Here is a 13,459-nt window from a genome sequence, read left to right on the forward strand (position 1 = left end):
CACAGGCTCAGGGCTCAGAGGCTAAAGACCCAGCACTCCAGGATAGCAGGCTAACCGACTCATCTCACTCCCTGACACACATCACATCCGGGACATCAGATAGGTCCAGACACGCTTTTTTTTCCAGCGAGGGAAACTGCACGCGCAGGGCAAAGGAAACTGGGCCTTTGCACAAAAGGGAGGGAGGGAGGGAGATAACAAGCAGACAAGCCGAAAAGGATAAGTGGAGGAAAGACCTGAGGTCAGCTGTATTGAAGCTGTCTGAGATGGAGAAAATCAGACAAAGTGATGTGACCTGAGTCCTGATAATGCTAATTTGAGGATACTTTTGGTGTTTTGTAATAGTCTGGTCTAAAAGGACACCTGTTGCTATGCAAAAGTCTAAGTCTGTGCTACTCCAGCGTCAGTAACAGTGCGGAGAAAGCTGCAACCTGTTTTACCAAATGCTGATCATACAAACAGGTTAAACGAACTGCTGGCTTAAGCAAGACACATAGTGTTAGTTTGAATGTTTTATGTTTAAAACTGCATGGTGGTGCAGAAGACACAGTGAAGTATAACTTGTAACCAAAGATATTGGAAGTGGGACTCTAAAGGTTGATTGGGCCATCCAACAAGAGCATATTACAGACCTGCTTCGATTACTCCTGATGTACTTGACTATTAAGTAAAACACAATAAAAAGCACCAGTTAGTAACATTTCTAATATATATGTTCTTAACTAATTTACACCCTCAAATCGAAAAAAAACCCAAAAACCCTTACATTTCATCTATTGCGTTCGGCCAACCCACATAATGTGTACTGGAGACTAGTGAACCTACTGTATGACACATAAAAATGTGATACCATGTGAAAGCAGTGACTCATTAGCAATACAACAAAGAGCCAATGGTCGTTTCAGGATGTAGTACATCTGTTTCTCTAAGCTACAAGAAACAAATAGGGCAATTAGGAGTGTAAAGTAAATAATCCTATTGTTTACCCATCAATAACCACTGATTCCACCAACTAGCACCACCCCATTCCCCATTACGCATGTACCCCAACCAGTGAACAGCTAACCCATGAAATGTGTGTTGTGGAACAAACAATTGTCCCTTTGCCTATTGCATCCAAGTTTAATGGTATAGTTTCATTCAAGATGAAATAGGTATACAATGTATACAATAACACTGTCAGTCAAATATATATTTAACTTTGTTCACTGTGCATCTTTTTAAACTCTTTTATGGTAAATGAATTACACTCAAAATAGAAGTTTAGGCAGGTGGAGAGGAGATAAAGGGCGAATGGGAAGAAACTCAAGGAGGCGCTAGATCATGTACACAGTATTATCATATGTGTATTAACATCATTTCAATACTTCATTTTTAAGATACTATGGTAATCATCAGTTCCTTATATCCCAACGCTTCTGTCCAGCTTACCTTATCTAAAAGTCCATGGTTTAGGTTGGTAGTCTGAAAAGCATCCAATGCACCAGCGCATTGGCCATCCATTTATCGATAAAGGCATACTAAAAGATTTTGTAAGATGGGCGGTCATTGGAGTTGGTTTCATTCGTCTACCTTTTTAATCATGGCCTCTATTTTTTTTAAAAATGTGCATTTGGAATGAGTACGATTAATCTTTGTTTAATTTTAAACATCTGTTTATTGATTTTGAAGAACAGTATAAAAGTACAGTAGAGCAAACACACCAACACCAAATGCACAGTAAAAAACAACTGCAGTAAACAAACAACAACAACAAAACATTGATAGTAAAAAGGAATAAAAAAGGAATAATTCCACCAAGTTATCTCATACATTACAGGAAATTGACATATGACACAGTGACAAAGCTAACCTGTTAGACCATTAATCATTAATTTTCCCATAAATTTAAAAAACTACTACCACTAGCCTATTGCAAAACTTAAGGATCATGAGATGACGTTCACAGAATGTGAAAAAGCTGGTAAGGAAACCATGTGATAAGATCCACCAAAGGATAAAAGGTAACAGAAGGTGATAGAAACTTAAAGCTCTGCTTACATTACTGTTACGATAACAGGTTGTTTGTAATGCAGCCACATTCAGTTCCAGTGTTTTCCTTGAGTGATAATGAAAGTGGAAATAATCCTGTCATGACAGCTCATGTTATGTTTATAGTTTGTTGGCCGTGACTCAGAATGCAAGCACACTGTTCTTCTTTAGTGGAAACATGCCACACCCTGAAATATATGAAACTTTTTGAAGGCTAGGTGATGACCATGTTTACATCACTCGCTCTGTCTTTCTTAGTTCCTGGGTGTCCCCAATCCCTCTTATTCTATTGGTGATCCCCTCCCTTGGTGTTTTTCCACTTGGTAAACAGTAAACAGCTGAGCAGCAGATACTAAGACAACAAAAAGAGGATTATTTGGTTGTTAATGCATTGTTACTGTGGTACTGCCGTTGTTGTCCCTAGCAACAACCACATTCACTTTACCAGGAAGTAGATGACCTATAGGAAGTAGCCATAGAAACATCACTTTTTATGGGGTTGTTGTTTACTGAGCCTGGTCAGCTTAGTTTTCCATCAGATCCCTTTAACCAGAGGGATTATCCCTGCTGGCTGAATCTTAAATATGTTGACGATTACATTATTGAATTTCATTACGAACATGCATAAGCAATTGTTTTCCTGGAAGCATCTTTGTTTTGTGCAAGTCCCATTGTTGTCAGTGCATGAGTGGGAAATCCAAATTCAGTGTTTGTCCCTGACATGCTTTATTTTTACAAATCATTTGTGAACACTTTTTCAAAAACTCTGTTTTACCAGAGGGAGGGCTTTTATGCTTTCACATCAGTGATAGTCATGGTTAGAAGCATTATATTTTCAGGTTGTCCATCCTTTCAATTCTTGATAACGCAATATCTCAAGAACACATTGATGGAAATTCTTCAAATTTGGCACAAACATCCACTTGGACCAAAGGATGAACTGATTACATTTTTGGTTAACCCAAAGTTAAGGTCATTGTGACCTGGTCTGTCCCATTCTGGTGAATGTGATATCTTAACAAGGAATTGAGGCAATTTCCTTAGATTTTGCAAAAATGTCCACTTGGACTCAAAAATAAACTGCTAAGAATTCGGTGGTCAAAGGTCAAGGTCACATTGACCTGGTTTGTTCCATTGTGGTAAACATGATATCTTAAGAAGGCCTTGAATTTCTTCAAATTTGGCAAAACAGTCACTTAGACACATCAAAGAACTGGTTAGATTTTGGTGACCTTACCTCCTTCTCATTTTTGTGAACACAATATTACGGGCAGGCCCTTAGGGAAATATCCTCGAATTTGGCACAAACTAGTCGGACTCCATAATAAACTGATTAGAATTTGGTGGTCTAAGGTCAAGGTTACTGTGGCATCAAAAACATATTTTTTGCCATCGCCCAAGAATTCCTATGCTAATTAAGACAAAATTTGACAAAAAAATGTCTTATTGGATAAAATGATGAAGTGATGACATTTTATATCCATCCATATCTATCACAATCATCTGCAAAACCTTTTCTAGACATTATTCAATGCCTTAACTCAGGTACAGAAGGGGAGACATTTGGTCAGATACTGAAATGGTGAACATAATCTTGGGTGCCATTCTTGAAACCTTGCTGATTGCATAGATCTTCGTTTCTGTTGCGTTGAAGATGTTTGAGAAGCATCCATGTTTTATAATATATAGCCTCTTGGCGGCCGCATCCATATTTGAAGCATTATCAGATATAATGGCTACAAATGAAGCTGGACAGACATGGATGTAAATCTGTTTTAATTATGTATTTTATTTAAAAGGGACCATGTACAGTTTAAAACACAAATGCTACCATTTGATTTACTGTACTAGATTATAGTTTAAAGCTTATTTGCATATCCAGCCACTTGGCAGGTCAGATCAAATACACAGTACAATGGCATAATAATATAAAGTTGCAAAAGAAGAAGAGAAAAAAAAGACATACTCAAGACAAATAATACACGTAATAGCACATGATGTAAAGTGATACAAAGAAGACACACATAATACAACATAAAACTACACAAAAAATCAAATCACTTACAAAACACAAAATTAAAAAGCCACATGAAAAAGCGCATCATAAGTGAATGCTTGTCAACTTAAAAACAGGTACAAAGAGTTCAAGGTCAGTGAGTGCAGAGCTGAGCAACTTTTAACTGTCTTGACTTGAACTTTGTAGCTTGACTGGTTTGCTTAAGCTTACAACTGCAATTCTAATACAATCTATTGTTTTTATGTCAACTGACAGATAAGATGCACCTACTTGTGCCGTAGGGCTTTTTTTTTTTTTTAAAAAAAAAGTTCCATTTCTAGTTGATACACAATAATCAGCGTGGCTTGGAAAACATTCGTCTTTGTTCATTTAATTCCAAACTTGCTTGACCTGCTTAATCGCTGCGGGGGATGCTGTAAATTCACTGGAAGAAGCGTTTTTGTGTCAGTGACAATTAAATGATCAACAAGAAATGCCTCCAAGCTTATGTAAGCAATCATGGTTACATACGGGAGGAAAAAAATCCTATGTGGTATCTAAAGGTCAAGGAGGTCAATATACATAATCCAGGTATGATTTGAAACACAAAAGCATAATTTTAATCTTAATGTATAATCTTTGGCAATCCATCAGAGGGCAACTGCAGTGACCTAAGATGTGAGGTCAAACGTTTGTTACGATAAGAGGTTAAAAAAAAAAAGACTTATATACTTCTTTCCATCTGCCTGAGGTTTGGTTTATTGTGTTAGATATTGTTTTTGTGAGTCAGATATCATCAACTTTTCTTTTATATCCTCTTTATTTTTTAATTGTTCAATTCTGTGGACCTACGCCCAACTCTTTGGAAACATATCAAAAACAGTTGGAAACGATTTTAAGGAGGGGCTGTTTTGACACGTTAGTGCCACTCACGTAGCATGCCAGAAATAGAGGGCATAGCTACCGAGATATCACCTGTTGGTTTGTGGACTCCTGTTTTGAATCTTGGAGTTTTGCATTTTGACTGTAGCCATCTTGGTGTTTTTGGAGGCAGAAGTGACATACTTTGGATGAAAGGGTGGAGCTGTGGAGAAGCGATGGATGAATCTGACTCATAGATTGTTGTGATGCCACGCAGACAATCTGTCACGCAAAGTGTCCACAACCATAAATAACTTTGGGCTTTTATAAAATGTAAACAGGTAAGTTACATGAAGCTTTGTTGAAAAACATTTGTCAGTAACAGGGAAATCAGTATACAGACCAAAACTGTTTATTGAACCAGGCTGTAAACATGTTTATTTCTGCTGTAAAGTTGGGCATCTTGACATGGCTCGTTATGGAGATTGACTCGCTTCTGGAGCCAGCCATTCAGTCCTGGAGGTTGCCGCTTATTTACTCATCCTTTTATGTTAGTGCCCAGCAAAGCTGGGTAGATGAGGAAATAGTAGGGTAAGGTTCAATCTTCATTTCTCTAAAGGTTATACAATAATACCAGCAAAGTGGATTCATGTGAAAGCTTCAACAATGCATTAACATAATCAGAAATTTCATTTTCTTAGTAAGGCCCAAGCTAAAAAAGACAAGGACATTGGTGTCCATATCACTACTGAAAATGCCAAACAGGTTTGTGACCTGGAAATGACTTGAAGGTAGAGATTAAAGATAAAAAAAAAAGGCTATTATCCTGAAACCAAAGTGTGACTTTTATTTACTGATAAACATTGCAAAATGAGTTGCTGGAACTCATGGATGGATTATTAAACAGGCCTACCAGGCACAGACCCAGGGGCCCAAAATGTCAGGGCCACCCCCCTTGACCTAACCTGCATATTGTCACCCAAATTAACACATATCAAGAAGGAGACTCAAAATCACCACAAAGATACACAAAACGACTGTAAAGTCGTACATAAATTGACCTTTACTGAAACAGAAACGGTGTCAAAGATGGGCAAAAGAGCAAAACGACCAAAAAACACAATAATATGCTTAAAAGATGGCAAAAAAAGACAAATAGGCAAAGCCAGCAGAAAGTGTTTTTCTTGCTCCTCTGTAGAGAGGTGATGGAGTGTTTTTCATGTCTGCACCTAGGGGCCCATTGTCTCATAATCCATCTGTGTTGGCATTGGATTTATTCAGAGCTTGCATTGGTTGTGTCTGTGTCTTCATGCCTTTTTGCAAAATGTTTAATCAGTGGCTCAAAATTGCAGTGAAATCTGACAAAGCACAATGACAGTCCATTTACTGTAACTGGGCATGACACTCACAACTCAGCCATAGTACAATCCTGTATTTACAATCATTAACTGCAGTTCAAAATCAGCACAGATTTAAGCGTGAAGCTTGGCGACTTAAAATGAACTTTTACATAAGTCTGACATTTTGTCAGCCTTTTGCACAACTGTTTATCCTTATAAGGTTATAACAAAGTGAGACCTCACACTTTCTCACTATCATCTGTTGCAATAAGCCAGAGTTTCTCAGGGGTTGACTGTGACAAACCAAAATAACACTTGTCATTTTCACACCTCTGGGTTGCATGCCATCACAGAGGAGGAAGGAAGAAGACGGACCAGCCACAGGCCCCAACAAACATCCTTATCTGCAACATCATCATCAGACAGTTAACTGTGCATACAGTAACTCTATACCATACAAGGGCTGGCTGGGGACTTTAGTACACTTCTAAATTAACATGACAGCAGAAGAGGTGTTATGAATTGTTTTCTACTAAGCCACCCACATTCTACCTATAATCATTGTCACCTCTAGAAGTAAACATCATATTTTGTTGTCCTACTCAGCTTTGTAGGTTGTGCACAATCCGTGCTGCACTGCAAACTCATAGTTATTGCATTTTTAATGTTTCTAATGAATCAAATAGCGAGATGCATTGCTCATTCTCTTTTTTATTAACGAGCTTTGATCATATGTGTGCTCGGTGTTTGGTCAGTGTCACTACGGCAAACATTTGTGGCTTATTCCCTCTGAGTATTGATGTTTATCTTGCTTTTACTGGCAGCTCTTACTCTGTGATGCAGTCTCAACTGCCTTTTCAGGAAGTCTTTAAGAGCTTGTGCATATTATGGGACCTATTTGCAATGGAAAAAGACTCAATCAATTAGGCCATCTGAGATGTATCTATAAATTCATGCTGTGATTCTCTCAGTTTGAGATATTGAATGTTCACACTTATCAACCAGTAATAGCAGAAGCAGAACAACATACGGATGGTGCAGCATGGCACCAGTTGGGGGTATTTGCATATTATTTGCAATAGTTTGCTTCTCTTTGAAAACAAATTTCATTTACCAGATTTCATGTGCTTTACGTAACTGGGCTTTATTGATTATTAGAAGAGATAAAATGCAATCTCTTGTTGTGTTCCTCAAAAGCGCGCCCTGAGTCAAACCCAAAAAATGTCAAAACACACATCTACTACATCTTCATCTGTACTACATCTGTCAGATATTAAACCCCAAATCCAAAAAAGGTGGGACGCTGTGTAAAATATACCTATAAACAGAATGCGATGATTTGTGATTTCCTTGAGAACATTTACAATATAAGTTTTTAAGACATAAAAACCATGTGGAATGAAGCTGAATGACACAGAAAAGAGAATTAAACACACTAATTCAAATGTGTTTAATACTTAGAAAAGCAGTGCCAACCTTTAGATTCTTCTTGTTCAGATGAGAGTTTTGTCCATTCTTTCATACAAACACTCATTAAATCTCGAAGATTTTGGAGGGCCCGCTCAAAACATAGTGTCTCAGTTCCCAAACAGTATTTTGAAAAGAAAAGGTGATTTACCACAGTGGTATATATGCCACTGTCCCAACTTTTTGGAGTGTAGTACATGCATCAAATTCAGAGTGAGTGAATACTTTACAAAAAACATCAAAGTTTGTGAGTTTGAATATTAGATATGAATATATTTCAAAAATGATTCGCAAATCATTGCATTCTGTTTTAATTACATTTTACAAATCATCCCAACCTTTATTGGATTAGGTTATAGTTGAGCAAAAATTACAGTATTTCCATCTTAAATGTGGAAAAGTACAAGTACTTCAAAATTAAAAGTATTCCTCTTTCCTCGGTAAGCAGATGTTGTCTTTATCTGCTGCTTTGTACAGCAACTCGCAGCCAGTGCCAACAGATGTTAGAATATTAGCGATTAGCTATTATGGCTAATTTGCGATTTATAATGCCTCCGTAATCTTTCCATGCCTCTCAATTATCAGAGGGTGTTTATCTCAATCCCCTACTTTCTGAACTAATGAGACTCTAATGGACTAAAACCCTAATTATTGCTAACTCCATCCCCTTCAGCATGAACAATTAATATCTAGCAGGTCCAAATTACACGAGCTTCAGAAGCAGTCGAGTGAGGGGGACATTGAGGGGGCCTACAGAGGGTATTGGAAGACTTAGAGATGATGGGGAGACGGGGGATAAGAAAGGGGTGATGTAAGTGTGTAGCAAAGTCTGCACGCTTTTGCCTTGTGGTCAACAGGTGGGCCCACACGCCACTGCCCCCCCTTACAGACCACCAGCTAAAGAGAGAGACTTTAGCCAAGATCTGTCTGCCAGACAGAGAAGGAGATTTCAGAACCAAATCCAGCGGATCAATAAAAATGTCTGCTAATTAGGCTTTCCAGAGAGGGAGGAGGGAAGGGATTGGATGAGAGTGAGACAGTGGAGGAGAAGAAAAAGAAGGAAAACATCAGATCAGTTAGTGCTGATTCAGAAGTCTAGACATGAAGGGAAAATCCCCAGACAGGCGTGCCTGCTAAGGAAATCAGGTGAGACGCATTAGGTGACAGCTCACCTCACCGTTCTGATCAATCCAATGTGGTCATGCCAGGAATCAGGCTCGCCCTCCCTCCCACCGTCACTCTCCTCCTCAGTCACAGGCAACCTCCCAGTGATCAGTTTCTCTGACCCCAATCCTTCCTCCTCCTCCCACCTTTTCCCTGCCCCTCCTCCTTTCTTTGGACATCACCACTTTGACCTAAATCTCCTCATTTAATCTTCTTCTTCTTCTTCTTCTCTTTCTCGTCTTTTGGATAACAATCAACCCCCTAATTGTCTTAATCTCACTGGTCTTTTATTGTCCCTGGGGCATCATGCGTACCGCAGAACAAAAACATTAACCACAGATCAATACTTGGCATCAGGCCACGGCTACAACCACGGTGTTTATCGATTATCACTTATTTAGGGTCGGGCTGCTTTTGGATTTAATTAAAATAAAAAGAGGGTGGGGCATGTCAGTTTTAGAAGACACAAAAATCATCTTTGTTGTTGTAAAAAAAAAAAATTATATCATTGAGAGGGGCTCATATTATGGGGTTCATTGATATTTTTCCTCATAGAAAGAAAAATGTAATATAGAGATTAATATTTATATTTCACTGTTGGAAATAGTGAGAAGAATACACACATTTATGCACATTTTGAGCTTTTATGGATTAACTTGAAAGCAGCAGCAGCACAAATTGTAAACACCTTCATCCAAGCCTCTTGTTATGCTCTCTAAATAAAACAAATCTTTCTCAATTCCTAAAATGAGAAGCTTATGGAATAGCACTCTCAGTTATATTACAATACGGCTTTGGGCCCTGAGCCAAAGATATTAGCTTCAGAGCAGCGGATCAAGCGAATGTTAGGCGGTGATTTGTGTATGATTTTGAAATGACAACCGGAGACGATAATCAAAATATTCAGAACAATAACGGATTATCTGTTTCAGTGGCTGCACTCTGCGCCATCTGTTAAGGGAGTGGGGCAGGGGGGAGTAATAAGTAATGCTGTTCACTTGTGTGTGTTTATGTGTGTGTTTACAGGGAGGCACATTGATTTTTTTTTCACCTTTCACATTTGCAGATATGCAGATGATGTGTGTATTTTTGTCCCTGCTACATGTCGTAACCACAGACTGCAACTTCTTAATATGAAACCTACTTTTCTTCTTCCCATTGTGCATTTTATTCTGACTCCTTGGCACATACTTTTTTATTATTTTGTCTTTAATATAAGACTGTTTATTACACGTCTTTTATGATCACCATCCTTTTTAACCTCTTATAACATCCACAACACTGCCCCTCCCTCCCCGTCTCCCTCTCCTCTCCTCCGTCCCTCTCTCTCAGTGGGTGAGTCTGGAGCTGCATGGCAGTCAGATGACACTGTCTGACTCCGCTCTGCTGTAATCTGACATGGCTAATCTAATCTCTCTGTCTTCCCAGATTGGCACACTACCTGGGTCTCTCCAGCCAATTAGGGCCCATCTGTACAGCACGCCATGCAGGCCAAAGCCAGCCACCGTAGGGGCCCAGCCAGCGAAGTCGGGCCGCCGCAGCAGGGCTCAGGCTGTCTGGGGCCCCGTATATCTGCTTCCATAACATCCCATCTGCCTGTGGCTTGGCCTGGTCCACTTTCATCCCCAATGGCCCCAGAGATTAGAGAGCCTGCTCAGACTTTAGTACTAGTTAAACCACTTGTTGCCATACAGTTGTTAGGTAATCACTATAGCAATGATTCATCACTACAGTAAGTGGGCTATTTTGGCACCAAATGTTGTGTTTTTATCATGATTGCTTCTGCAATTTAGAGAGGCTTCCCTTTCTACAACGTAAAATGTAATGCCATGCAGACTTTCATACATTTGCTGTTTTAGAGGTAGCACAGAAAAAGAAGATATAGCGGTACATTTTTTTAGTGGACCTCAGAAGGCATGGGCGGCGTAAGAGTCAATGGGCCCCTGAGCACAGATATGCAAAGGGCCCCACCACCTTTCCCACCTAGGACACAGACTTTGTGGTGGTTTTGCATCTCTTTATGTTCACTTTGTGTCCCTCTGTGGTTGATTTGTGTCTCTTTGTAGTCATTTTATTTCACCTTGAGGTAGTTTTGTGTTTGTTCAAGGTAATTTTGTGTCTCTGTCAGGCAATATTGTGTGTCAGTTTAAGGCGATTTGGTGTGTTTTTTGTTGTTTTGTGTCCCCTTGAGGTTGTTTTGCATCTCTTTGTGGTTATTTTGTGTGTCCTTGTGGTAATTTCGTGGGAATTTGAGGCAGTTTTGTCTCTCTTTGAAATTATTTTATCTTTTTGGTTGTTTTGTGTCTTTTTGAGGTCGTTTTATGACTCTTTGTAGTCAATTTGTGGCTTCCTGTAGTTGTCTTTTATCAATTTAACTTACTTTTGTGTGTTTTTTCATTGTTTTTGTCTCTTTGTATTTATTGTGTGTCTCCTTGTGGTTGTTCATCTGTCATTTTAACTAATTTCTGTCCCTCTGCTGTAATTTTTTGTCATTCATTGTAGTTGTTTTTTGTCAATTTGGAGAAAATTGTGCCTCTTTGGGGTACTTTTGTGTCACTTAGGTGTAATTTTATGTCTCCCTGTGATTGTTTTGTGTCTCTTTGGAGTAATTTTGTGCATAATTAATGTAATTTAATTTCATGTCTGTTTGAGGTAACTTTGTGTCACTTTGAGGTAATTTAGTGTCTCCTTGTTGTTGTTTTGAGTCTCTCTGGTCATTAATCGTTGCTTTGATTGACATTTTGCAGGTGCAGGCCAGGGGCACCCCTGACACTCTGGGCCCCGGTACTTGTGCCCTGTAGGCCCGTTCAGGAATCCGTCCATGTCAGAAAAATAGCTTATCATAACATGGCTCGAACTATAAAGAAGGTTAACAATTACAATGAGACACAAAGTGACTAAAAGAAGACATAAAATCACTTCAAAGAGACAGAAAATGACCATAAATAGACATGAAACCATAAAAACGTGTAACGACTAATGATTGGAGGTGGTGGGTCCTTTTGCATATCTGTGCCCAGGAGCCCAATGTCTATAATCTGCCCATGACCAGAACCAGAATTATGACAAAATGTCATATAGGATTTAATGATTTTCTGGCTTTACTATCCACTATCATTATGCACATACATATCTAACCATTGAGACAGAGAAGTAAATACACTTAAACAAGGTCAGGGGCCCTCTAACAGCTTATTTTCTCATCAAGCCAGTCTCACTTAATCACCTTAACTAAATTAGTTAGAAATTAGCCCTCCTTCTAACTCCCTGTCCTCCATCTTTCCCCTCCTTTGCTCCCCCTTTTCTCCCCAGTCGTTTTCACAGCTCTATGGATTAGACAGATTACACGTCTGAAACTCTGTTTTTCGTCTTTCTCTCCGTTTCAGTCCCGATCTTCCCTTCTTGAGTTGAGGGATGTTAATCCAAGTTGCACACTGTCTCGACATGTTGTTTTACCCAAAGACCTGTAACAGTCAAGCTCATCATAACACAACCCAAAGATCAAGTTTAAGTGATGACACGGGTTTACCGTATGTTAATGTTGCGGGGTTCTACCACAGACTCTTCACATACGTCAAAAATGATGCTGTAGTCAAAAGATTGGTGTTGGTGCAATTTATTGCGCTGGCCTCCCAAGGTGAAAACAGATATTTACAAAGGTGGGAAAAAAAAAACAAGTTGACAAGCAATGGGTGTGTGTGGGTGTCTGTCACAGTTAATATTGTGAGACAAAGCTGCCACTATTTACAACGTGACTTACTGGAAAAGCAGTTTGGGAATAAGTGAAGTACAACCAGGCAAATACAAAACTGTTAAGTGAGAAAGGGAAAAAATTTCTTTGGTTTGACATTTAGGTGTGGCAAAGTGACTCATGTCTGTACAAGCTGTTTTTATGAAATAACATGGAAATGCCTACTTATGCAGACATATCTCTTTAGCTTGGCACTAACAATTGTGGCTGTTCCCTAACACAGAAACACATTATGCTTGTGGTTTTGGTGTTGTATGTGCCATTTTGTCTTTAACTGCTAATTGTAGGCTATTGTGCAGGTGCTGTTGTTGACACATGAAGGCCCTGATTTATGTCAGATGTCAGTACTGTTGGTGATTTGATTTATCGTCAGAAATGCTACTTTCCAGAAAAAAAGACAAGACAGATAGGTATGATGGATGTGACTATTTTAAATCACTCTTATTTGTTAAACACAGGTTAAAATTATATGTATGGCTTCTGTTTTCATTCAAGCAAAGAAATAATAAGAATGCCTTTAGTAAAAGCTTTACAGCTAAAATCATCAGTTGGTTAATCAGTCTGATAACAATCTGCTTTTTTAATAATCGGTAAATCATTGATGTAAGAGGTCTTCAACATTTTTAAAAGATAGAACAGAGGACGATTGACCTGCTACTTATATTGTATGAAACTGAGTGCATATTAACTGGGGCGGTGGAGGTTTTCAGGGAGAAATCAATCTCAAGCTGCAGCCTTGATCAGTCAGGGAGGTGAGAGAAAAATCCAATTTCAAAAAGACAAGTTTTTGGAAAAGGAAAAATATGTTGGATTCATGTTAATGTGTATTTTCAGACATATGGGGTTCCC

At 38.9% G+C, this 13,459-nt stretch overlaps 1 long non-coding RNA gene across 1 annotated transcript in view; it reads left to right on the forward strand.

The window, feature by feature from the left end:
* The window catches only part of LOC148186670 (uncharacterized), a 42,572-nt gene extending 29,554 nt beyond the window's left edge, over positions 1-13,018 (forward strand). The window contains exon 6 of the long non-coding RNA XR_015779528.1: positions 10,288-13,018. This is a non-coding gene — a long non-coding RNA (uncharacterized LOC148186670). The remainder of the gene's footprint in view (positions 1-10,287) is intronic.
* The last annotated feature ends 441 nt before the right edge of the window (positions 13,019-13,459 follow it).

Source organism: Plectropomus leopardus, chromosome 17 (genome assembly GCF_026936395.1).
Source record: "Plectropomus leopardus strain MGB_pleo_1.0 chromosome 17, ASM2693639v1, whole genome shotgun sequence".
In the NCBI taxonomy this organism is placed as follows: Eukaryota; Metazoa; Chordata; class Actinopteri; order Perciformes; family Serranidae; genus Plectropomus; species Plectropomus leopardus.